General features: G+C 39.0%; 1 long non-coding RNA gene across 1 annotated transcript; it reads left to right on the forward strand.

Moving 5' to 3' along the window:
* Window positions 1–8,708: 8,708 nt before the first annotated feature.
* On the forward strand, window positions 8,709–9,593 carry LOC134224090 (uncharacterized). Its single transcript, XR_009982843.1, has 4 exons — window positions 8,709–8,750; window positions 8,818–8,894; window positions 8,964–9,033; window positions 9,132–9,593. It is a non-coding gene; the product is annotated as an uncharacterized LOC134224090 (long non-coding RNA).
* The last annotated feature ends 1,534 nt before the right edge of the window (window positions 9,594–11,127 follow it).

Consider the following 11,127-nt stretch of genomic DNA (forward strand, 5'->3'; position numbering starts at 1 on the left):
GTAACTCTAGTAAGAATTCTTGGATGAACTCCCAAATGAACTTCCGTAAGAATTCCAGGAGGAACTTCTGGAAAAATTCTCAAAGGATCTCCCGGAGGAACTCCCAGAGAAATTCTTCGAGGAACTTCTGGAGGATTTTGTAGATAAATTCCCAAAAAAGCCTGAATGAGTTCCCGGAGGAGCTACTGCTGGAACTTCCGGAGGAATTTTCAGAGGAACAGCCGTTGGAATACCCGGAGTTGAATTTCTAGAGGAACTTCCGAAATCCCATTTCCCGTGAAATTCCTGCCATATATCCTCCAGAAATTCCCTGTGAAGTTCTTGAAGGGATTCCCGGAGGAACTCTTGGAAAATCTCCTGGAGGAGGTCCCGGAAGAACTCCCACAAGCACTTCCGGACGAATTTTCACAAGGAGGTCCTGAACTAATTCTTGGAGAAGTTTATGAATGAATTTCTGGATAAATATCTGTAGGAATTCCCGGAACAATACCAATGGAACTACTGCAGAAATTCCCAGATTAAATGCTGAAGAAATTACCGGATGAATTCCCGGAGGTTAGTTCTGAAGAAATTCCTGGAAGAACTTTTGGAAGATATCTTGGAGGAACTCTCAAATTAATATCCGAAATTCTGGAGTAAATTGCTAGTGAAAGCATTCTAGCACAATTTCGCGGAAAAATTTCTGGAGAAATTCCTGAAGAAATCCCTGAAGAAGTGCCTGAAGCGATTCCCGGGAAATTACCTGGAAGAATTTCCGAAGAAATACATAGACTCCTGGAGAAATTTCCAAAGATATTTTTAGATGAATTCTTGAAGGATATTCTGAAGTAATAGCGGAAAGAATTCCAGAATGAAATCCTAGAGGATTTCGCTATTCAATTTATGGAGGTATTCCCGGAAAAACTCCTAAAAGTTATCCTGGAGGAATTAAAGGAATAGTTCCTGGAGGAATGCCCGGAGAAGTTCCTAGAAGAATTTCCGAAGGAATTTCTTATAGATTTACAAGTGAAATTATGGAGTGAAATCGGAAGATTTCCGTCATTAATTTCTGAAGAAACTTCTAGCGGAATTTTGAGAGGAAATTCCGTTTGTATTCTTGAAGGAACTCTCGAATGTATTCCTGAAGGAAATGCCGGAGATTTTTCTGGAAGAATAGCCAAAGAAATGTTTAGAAGGAAAAATTGGAGAAGAAAAGAAATCTCCAAGGAATTTCCTCGTGAATTTTCTAAAGAACAAATTGGGGGGTTTCTAGATAAGGAGAAATTACAATTACATGAGAAAGATTTTCGAACGATTTTCAGAGGAATTTGTGAATAACTTTCCGGAGGAATTAAGAAGTTCTCAGGGGAGCTTCTAGAAGGATTTTAAGGAGAATTCTTGAGCCCGAAATTTTTCGAGTTTGTTCATTGCTTTTTTGAATCAATTTAGAAAACGACCATTCCGTAAGCTGGTGGCCCTGTGCTGGGAATTTGGTTTCATCAGTACCCTCTAAGCTTCGGAGGACGACGGCGGTCCTTCGTAGCTTAGTAGGGAAAGCACCTATCTAGCGTACTACGGTCGTGGGATCAAAGCCCACCGAAGGGGCCGGTTACCCTTCAATACCTTTTCCGAACTAAATCTATCACAAGTTGTGCATGTGCATATGTTCAGGGTGACTGGAAGTGATTGGCTCAGGATCGAGTCCAGTGGCGCCATCTTGTTTCCAATCGAACCGTAAAAAGCGGTTTCAATTCGATTTGTTTACATTTTGCATCCATAAGAAGCAAGCAAAAAATTCAATTGCTGCCAGTCTTATTCTTACGATATCATGCAATTTCATACGTTGCCATTTCCACAGTTTTTCACTCCGCCACAAATGTCGACCCGCTCGGATATGTCAAGTAGTTTAGGCATAGCATACTTTGGTATTTTAATACTAAACAAATAATAATGTGTTATGCGTTTGGTAATGTAATAACAGAGTATAATATCACTGAAGTATCTTTGGTGTTACAGTCAAACCTCCATGAGTCGATATTGAAGGGACCATCGACTCATAGAAACATCGAGATGTGGAATGGGAAATCTTTGAAAAACTGTTTGGAGGGACCATCGCAGTAACCCAGAAAATATTTTTTAATATGGCATAATTTGCTTCCATGAGTCGATATCGAGTCATAAAACATCGACTCATGGAAATTTGATTGTATTTCTTCGGTATTTTACCTCTTAGGCACACCAAGTTCATAATAGAGTACGGTATCAATAAAAGAATTAAGTATTGTTGAGTTATTTTCTTCTGCTCGGGATGGGCTTCCAAACGATTGCATTCCGAACCTCACTTTGTGTTGGTACCACCCTTCTCGAAATCAAATGTTGATAAAACTCTAATTGTTTAATGATAAATGAGAAAAACTGAAAAAAAATAATTCAAAGCTCATTGAGTCAGATATTACCCTGAAGAGTTTCTCCTGCACCACTTATGTATCCATTTCCTAATTTCGTACAGCTCATTGTCTCTATTGAAGGATTGCACGGTTTTACTTCCGTTTACTGCGTAATTAAATTTCTCTTTTATTAATTAATTCTATTTATTTGTTGCATTTTATTACTCTTCATCTTTGTTTGCTCTATTCAATTCGTTCTTAACTACTGAGAATCACATTGTTATTTGACGATTCGAGAAATAATAAAATTCGGTTTAGCAGTTTGCGCATTTTTTGTATGTTTTCAAAGTTATTGGAATCTCAATGTGAATGAAGTGAAAGGATTCGTTCGTTTGTTCTTTTTCCTATAATGCGAAAATCAAATTTGGTTCTGATTGGAAATGTTTCCATTTGATTTATTTACACTAGCGTAAAATACTCGTATAGCGAGAATATAAGGTGAGGTTTTTGTGATTCAAAAATTTCGTTTTAGGTGGAATGTTGGTTACGTTCTGAGAAGTGCAATGTTTCTGTTTTGTATATTTTTGCTTAATGAGGAAAAATTCAATTCGACTAGGGATTGTTTCGCTGCTTGAGATTTCCTGGAAGTGAGTATGGGATTGAATGAGAGTTCGCTTAAGGCTAGATTTGTTCACAACATACCATATGCTGTTTGCGCTCAATATTGTTTGGTAGTAACCTAAAACAACTTTTATTTTCATACATTACGGACTAAATTACTTAAACGTATATCAGTGACAGCATGTCCAGGATTTCCTTAAAACTAACCGCTCTCGCTCTGCAGATCATTATTTACACAGAATCCTCCATCAGGATTATTATTTGCTCACTCTGACATTGTCCTATTCGATTAAGTCGATTACATCTGACGCGCCCCCGAGGAGATAATTTATCATGCCTCGGAAAATCCCCTCAATCAAATTTTCGTTCGCTCAGTTTTCTCCTATTTTCGATTCCAATCTTCACAACCTTATTTTTACTACGAGTTTCAAAATGTACACTTGATTCGCGAATTATTATTTGAGTTGCTCCTAATTATTCTTCCCTCGTCAGCTTTCGCTGATTTTCACACAATCCACATTTAATCCGTTTCAAACTGTGTGACCAAGCGAGAATACCGGAAACGGCAGGTGGATGTTTTCATTTTAATTTTTCTCTTTTTACCACTTGACCTGAACAGTGATACCCTCTAGCTGTCAACAAATCTGGATCTCGATTGTCCGCAAGAAGTTTACGAGGGCGAAGAAGCGTCTTTTTCCATTCGATTTATTTCCTCCACGCTCCAGTAACAAATTACAACCAGTTCCTCTTCACTTTTGCTGTTGGCCATCCCCACCTCAGTCTCAGCCCATGAGTGTCGGCGAAAAGTGGACCAAGAGATGCCGATGCTCGCAAATCGAGGATGTAATTTAAAATAATATTCTATTCATGACAAAGTTTTCCATCATTCGGGATGTACCCACTGCTTGCCCTACCTCGGGAACGAACCGAACGACACTCACAAACTTCATCAGCGAGTAGAAAACGGTTTTACGTGGCCGCCTTCCTTCGGTTGCGGCCATCGGCCTCTCGTGGCGTTATTATTCAATTTTTCCGTCATGTCCTTCAAACGATCCCGTTCCCCGCACCGCACCACCTTCCGGATTCCCTGAGCAATTCACGCTTGTCTGGCATTTTCAACAACTGATTGTCTTAATTAAAATTAATTTCATCTCATTACGATCGTTTCATAGGTTCCACTTATTACTTCGTCTTCATGAATGACGATTATGGCAAAGGCGTGGTTTGTGGGTGCGGTTTGGTAAGATGGAGATTTTACGTAATTTGCAACGGTACTCTATGAATCGCGTTCTATCGCGAAAACAATTGTTGTCAGATGATGAAATTTTCCAATTGTGTTAGTAACATGTTTGTGAAATTCTGAAAAAAATCATACAATAAGATACGAATTTGCAGAAATCATTCACAATTTATAACAAACGAAAATAATTGAGAGGCAAGCTGTCTAACACCAACAAGCTAGGATAAAAAGCTTATTTATCCTTAGTCAAAATGCATCATCTGCACCCCGCAGCCGGGGATTTTTTTAAGAAATCTGTGAGAGCATATTACCTTATTTCCAATGATTATTTTTTATTACCAACGGAAATTCTTGCGATTTTCCAACGGAAATTCCTTCAAATATCCAACGCAAGTTCTTTCAAATTTCAAATGGGATGTTTTTTCGAATTTTTAACCAAATTGCTTTTTAATTTTGCTCGAAAATACATTTGAAATTTCAACGGAAAGTCTCTTGAAAGTCTCGATCTTTCAACTTTAATTCTTCCGAATTGTCAACGGAAATTCTTTCAAATTTACAAAAAAATGCTTCCGTGCACTCGGAATCCTTCAGAATTTTAAACATTTGTTTTTGAATTTCCATTCGGATTTTTTTACGAAATTCTGGCGGATTTTTTTTTCAATTTCAAACGGTAATTGACTCGAACATGGAAAAAAAAATTTTGATGTTCGAATAGGAATACTTTCCAAAGCAAATCCTTTTTAATTTCCAATGGAAACTATAGAGTTGTCCATTCGTTTTTTTTTTAATTTCGAATGAAAACTCTCTTGAATTTTCAACGAGATTTGCCGCGAAGAAAACGTCAATCAAAACAAGTTGGGAGGGGTATACAGGAATCTCCAAACTTTGCTTTGACAGGGACGCGGCGAACTGCACAAATGGAACACTGTTGAACTATTTCTTCAATCTACGAGTTTTTATTTCAGGTTAGAACAGATTTTCTCGAGCTTCAACGTTGCTTCCATTCTGTCTTAACTCGCATGGCAGCTTTCAACCATATTTTTATCAATGTATGAGGTCTTAGTGTACCCAAGTAACCATTGACCAAACCGCCATATAGGGCCACTATACGGCTATTTCAAAACTTATAAGCATTAAAGTAGCACTATATGGCCGATTTGGCGGAATATAGTGCTTATTAGTTACTTGGGTATAGTTGTTGCGAAAGATCAGTCCATCCTCCATAGATAGTTCATTGCGATAGCCGAAATAAAATTTTGTACTATCCGGAACCCGATCTATTGATTCTGGTCATCCCGGTAACTGCATCGAAGAATATTTTCCTTCTGAGCAATTAGGAGGAGGAAGAAGGAATTGACTGACTGCGAATGTGTCTCCTGCATGCAATGGCTGCTACGATCTGTGATGTGACTTAAACTTGTTCATGTTTATAGGAATGTCCAAATCCACACATCTACCCTCTTCTTTAAAAAAACGGCTGGCGTCTATGTTTAGAGACAAAAAATAACTTTACCGACATATTATTAATTACTCTCTCACTATGATAAAAAGGCATCTTGAATCAAACGATCACTTCCGGCGCATTATTGTACAGCGAACGTCTAATTTCGTAATCGAAAAACACTATGGACACACCATCATTATGGTTGCCCAACCTAAATATGGAAAATCATTCTCAATACATTCTTGTGCAGTGGTAACTCGCAATGGAAACACCATTTTTAATAACCCTCTTTTGCTTCTAGTACAAATCATCAGTACTACTAATACTACCATTACTTTCATTTGAGCACACGTCTATTTCAATGTGTAGCTATAAATGTCAAACAACCAGCAATAAATACTAGAAACCGAACCGGAATAGTATCGACAAACTGGTCTTAACCATGGGTGGATTATTTTCTCAATGCAATCAATCTCCACGAGCACCTTACGAATCCACGATAAAATCATAATTCTTGCTGGCGTCCCACCAACGCAGGGAAAAAATCTACTGAATGTGGGCGTCCCACCACGCTGAATTGTGGTCATTCTGATCCACAATAACACTGTTCTTCTTGCGGGCGTCCCAGAGGAAGGGCGTCGCAGAGGAAGAATACATTGAATGCGGGCGTCCCACCACGCAGAAATGTGATAATTCTGATCCACAATAACACCATTCTTCTTGCGAGCGTCCCACCAACGCAGAGGAAGAATTTTTAGGGAAGATCCATTAATTACGTAACGCAGAAATTGGCTATTTTCAACCCCCATCTTTCCCCCCATGTCACACTTTTTGTATTAACAATTTAAAAATTTTCTTCGACACTTCGATCAACCCCCTCCCTCCTTTAAGCGTTACGGAATTTGTGGACGCTCCCTTACGAATTTTAGCAACACATGCCATCAACAAAATTCACTTAATCGAAATATTGCTTTCAAAGTACAATACATCTACTCCACGCGGTAATGTAGATATTTTATGTCACAGTATCATTCGATTTCACTACACTCAGATACAACGAGCATTGCGTTTGCATGTTTTTGGTAAATTTAACTATTGTAATGAAGAAGAAAATTCGGAAAACAACAACAATGAACATAGTTTTGAAAATGTAACTTGTAAATAGTTATTAATGGAGCAAATCTTTCTTAAAAGTAAATTTCAAAATTTCATACGTCTTACTGATAATCACTCCTATACTTTTTCAATGGTACTTTCAATTCTATCAATAATTTTATTTTGTGTGTATTGATAATCACACTTCAATTAAAAAATCCTTACTAAAACAGGTTCATGTCTCTCCTTGTTCCAAAGTTAATCATCTTTCACCCATCGCACACTTGTTATTATATGTGCAGCTCAAAACCGAATTCTTGAACTCACGAAAATCATTTTTTCTCCTATCGCGAGTTTCAACACTGCGCACCTGGTTACGAACAATGTGCATTAGTTGCGCAATGATGAGCTATTAGTAGAACGCGAATAAAATCGGTTTTTCAAGACTTCGAAATTCGATTTTCAACTGGAACCATAATAAAATCCATCAACAAATCCTACCGACGGGATCGGATTCTATAAACTACTGTATTTAACTAATCCAAAGAAAGCCTTGCGAAAATTACTCTTTACACACCAATCAAAGAGTATGAACCCTAAAATGCCAGCACATAAACGTCCCAAACATCCGATGGTTTTCAAATGTCAAGCTCAAGAACAGCACCCAAAAGCTGGATGGATGGAACGAAACCATTACTTCTTACCTATGCAAAAAAAGCTTCGTCTCTCCAACCTCTTTTCGACTTCCCGTGAAGTTCGTTTAAAACTACTAAGCACACATCTATACACAACATGATGGGTGATTCCACAAGCAACGCCAGCACACACTCCTGGCAGGATCGCCAAATGTGCAATTCAACATCGCACATATGAATTACCCATCATGTTTACATGACTTTCACTCGAGACTCATCTCGTTATGAAGGAGGAACTGACTGACTGCGAATGTGTCTTCTCTCCTGCATGCGATGGCTGCTACGATCTGTGATGTGACTTAGACTTGTTCATGTTTATAGGCATGTCCAAAGCCACACAGTGTTGAAAGAAGAGATTTGCGAACAAGCGCGATCAACTAGTCCAAGATTATTTAGGCGAATATAATTGCCAGAATCTGTTTTCTATTTGAGCGCAGTACCTTTCAATTGTATTGAGGGTTTTCGATACGTAATTGCTCTGGAAAATTTCCACTCCAAGTCCAGTTTTGCATATTCGCATCAAATTCACATTACCAACGAATGTTTGACGTCGTACTATTGGAAGGTAGTGATATCAGCAACCAACGATTTTGTCTTATCGAACTCCGCTTGTTTGACCGATGTTCACTCACTGCCATAATATTGACTTCAAAATGTATCTTCGCAAAATATTCATGATGACCATAAGATTTCTTATAATAAGACAGCCAGTGTAGTTTACTATTCGAATAAGGGGATACACTTCCTTTCGATCAACTTCGATCCAGTTTGAATTACGAATAGCGTTGATTTTCTCTTCATAAGGTTCGAGTCACTGATCCGTTAGGACGCCTCCATAAAATTTGACTAATCGTTCACACAAGTTTCAATTTAGAGCTATGTAACCAACGGTTCCTAGCTTAAATTGGGACTCTATCCCAAATAAATGCCAATACCCTGAATAAGACCCTGGACTATGTTCAAGGAGAGTCTTGGTAAATCTCTCACTCTCCCACTTCCACCCAATCCTTCCAATGTCACCACTCAGCTTTAATGTTCCGAGAATATATTGACAGCGGTTTGAGCGGAGGCAAAATACACTCAGCCGAAAATCGAAATGCTATCCACAGGCAGTGTGAGAGAAGGTAGAACTCTCGAAACACGATTAAAATTCGGCAAACTCGGGTTTGTTCGAGTCTTATGGACATATTTGTATGTAATAATTCGTACTCGGCTTTCTAGCCCTGAAACTTTAATTCGTCTCAGAACGGACACGGGGCAGCAAGTGCGCGACGTGTTATCTGCTCTTGGTTGGTGAAATGTATATTTAACAAAACGTAGTCATTTTCATAGTTTCTTTCTGGTTTTAAACTCTAGGTCCGGTGAAATTAGCTCAAATATTAAAAACTAAATTGAGTTAATATTGTTAGTGTTGAAAATTATTAGCGAAAGTGGTTAGTAGTGTTAGCTGAACATAAACGAAATATATAATGTTTATATCTCTTTGTTAAATATGAAAATAGGGATATGTGTAACCTATCATCGTAAAAACGCCGTTTGCATAAGTCTAAAACTAATTTGGTGAGAAAAAAGGTAAATCATGCTCCAAAATTACTATAAGATTGTAAAAGTGACAAAGATGGCGGGTTATGAAGAAACGAAGATCCATTGTTCTAATAAAGTGTGGTCAGGTCCACAAAGGACCTTTTTTCTTTTGTCTTTGGACTAGCTTCGGTTCGGCCGCCATCGCTAATCGCCGAACAAAGCAGCTAGGGTGGAACGTGGTTGCTAAATACCCTACTACTCGGTCAACGGACCCAAGTAACCGCCATTCTGAGCATATACGGCAAGGAAAACTCGGTCGAGGCCGAAGGACGAACGCCCACTTTCCGTTGAAGGCTAGCAACAAGAACGCCACCCGCTTCTAGTCACTATCGTTGTCACCACGCACCGTTACCGGCAACTTTCGACTAGGCCAGAATCACCCACGATGAACAACCACACCGCTCCCCCGCAAACAAGACCTACACCGATTTAAGTACCACCAAAGCGCAAGTAAATGTGACGTCACAAATTATATATGTTTATAAGCCATGGCCAATTTATGTATGTATTAGATTAAGCTTAAAACTCCAATACAATTATAAGCATGAGTATTCGGTACGTTTTAAAGTCAGTTTAGAGATTCTGAAAGATTACTACGTTTCCTATTTTGCTTCGTTGGTCTCGTACCCTAAAAAGGGTTTCATACCTTTCTCCCCGGACGTTTCGATGATGAAATTGTTTCAGTGTGGCCTTTGAGTTTTGAGAGCCATAAGGTGTTAGCGAATTGTGCCTTTCAGGACAATGTTGATGGATATGCTCTAAGCATAGTGAGTTCCCGCTGGAAGTAGATTCTTTGAGTAACGTCAAAGTGGTTGTGCTGATTATCCTTCATCCGACCCTGTTGAATTCTAATCACCCACTGAGCATAGGCCAGGGGGTCTTACAGCTATTCAAACTTACGTTATGTTAATCAAATCGGTTCAATAAATGTTTCAGGCACTTTTTGTGATGGAGAGTGTTACCCAAGATCGTCAGTGCTACACTCGACTCCATTAAGCCCTTCAATTGCCTTTTGGAGTTGTATATGGAAAATCTACGGAGTGGGGATAATCAACTTGTCCCTTTCCAAAGACACAACACCAGGCAGTTTACCGTATTCAGAAAATCTAGATGGTTTGATTTAGTTCCAGGGTCTCTGAGGTTGACTTATCGGGCGTTTCCAGAAATGGCACTGAAGTCAAAACATGACAAATCCCAACCCTCTCGAAGCCTTAGCGGACAACGGTGGGCGTTGATCAATGATCACCTTCAATCGATGGGTGGTGTTGATCGACGAATCGAATACAAAGGACTTTGACCACATCATCCATTGGTTGTCGTTACAAAGTTTAGCAAGATAATCATGGCCAATAAGGCTGAAATCTAGCTGACACAACAACGCTGCGCTTCATTGCTTTGCAATTTTCAAATCTAATTCCGCCAAGAACCTGCTGCCTTTTTTAGAATACATCTTTCATTTCACTCTCTTCTTTCACTTTTGTCACTTGTTTTAATTTACCGCCCGTGGTTTTGCTCCAAATTGAAATATTTTTTTCCAAACTGGTTCTTCCCGCGGCATTCCTTGCTTCTGGAAGTATTGACTCTAACTTCCTCCTATTTACAAAACTTGTTTCTTGTTTACTTCCGATTGCTTTCCACTAATACACTTTGCTCACCTGCTCTTGCCTAAGCGACTTCTTTGGCTCTACACAAGGCATCAGCTTTATCCAAAGTGTCATCTGGCATGGCGAACAACTTCGTACGAAGATGTGACCACTTATTTGAGGTACACGCAAAAAAAAAGCGTTCATGAATTCGTGAACAAGATCACGGTGAATTTTGACTTACGGTAGTGGGAAAAATAATCACGTTTTCTGGAACGTTCTAGAAACATTCGTCTGGTTACAGAAGTCATTCGTTCTTTCTCCCCCGGCTTTGCCAGTCCGAAAAAAAGATCGATGTTAACATTGCTGTCCTGAATTTGCTTTTTTGAACGGTGAGTTCGAAATAGATGATTTTTTTCGAGCTGATTCCTCCATAACACTATCCACATCCTGAAAAGTCTGTCCTCGAAACTCGTTACAATCGTATGACCAAAACCAA

The sequence above is a fragment of the Armigeres subalbatus genome, chromosome 3, assembly GCF_024139115.2.
Source record: "Armigeres subalbatus isolate Guangzhou_Male chromosome 3, GZ_Asu_2, whole genome shotgun sequence".
In the NCBI taxonomy this organism is placed as follows: Eukaryota; Metazoa; Arthropoda; class Insecta; order Diptera; family Culicidae; genus Armigeres; species Armigeres subalbatus.